The sequence below is a fragment of the Anopheles coustani genome (genome assembly GCF_943734705.1).
Source record: "Anopheles coustani chromosome X unlocalized genomic scaffold, idAnoCousDA_361_x.2 X_unloc_128, whole genome shotgun sequence".
Lineage (NCBI taxonomy): Eukaryota > Metazoa > Arthropoda > Insecta > Diptera > Culicidae > Anopheles > Anopheles coustani.
The window spans coordinates 38,779-39,412 of record NW_026525080.1 but is presented as its reverse complement, the minus strand read 5'-3'; positions in this window follow the sequence as shown (position 1 = coordinate 39,412).

The following is a 634-nucleotide window of genomic DNA, read 5'->3' as shown; positions in this document are numbered from 1 at the left end:
ATATGAAACTCTTTAATGATGTTTCATAATTGGAATGAGTAGAGCATAAATCCTTCTACGAGGATCAAGTGGAGGGCAAGTCTGGTGCCAGCAGCCGCGGTAATTCCAGCTCCACTAGCGTATATTAAAATTGTTGCGGTTAAAACGTTCGAAGTTGATACTTGTCCAACACAGTCCGGCTCCGCCGACCCGGTCAACCCGTGGTCGGTGGGCCAAGTCGGAATCTGGTTGCGACTCAATGGTGTGGTAGGGCACCAAGTCTGTGTCATGGTGTGCCCTTCAACGGGTGCAAGTGTAACATAGAGCTCGACCGCTCACGTTTACCTTGAACAAATTAGAGTGCTTAAAGCAGGGTGCCCAAACGCCCTAGAATAATCTTGCATGGAATAATGGAATACGACCTTGGTCTAATCTTTCATTGGTTTGTACTCAGACCGGAGGTAATGATTAACAGAAGTAGTTGGGGACACTAGTATTACGGCGCGAGAGGTGAAATTCGTAGACCGTCGTAAGACTAACTAAAGCGAAGGCATTTGTCAAGGATGCTTTCTTTAATCAAGAACGAAAGTTAGAGGATCGAAGGCGATTAGATACCGCCCTAGTTCTAACCGTAAACGATGCCAACTAGCAATTG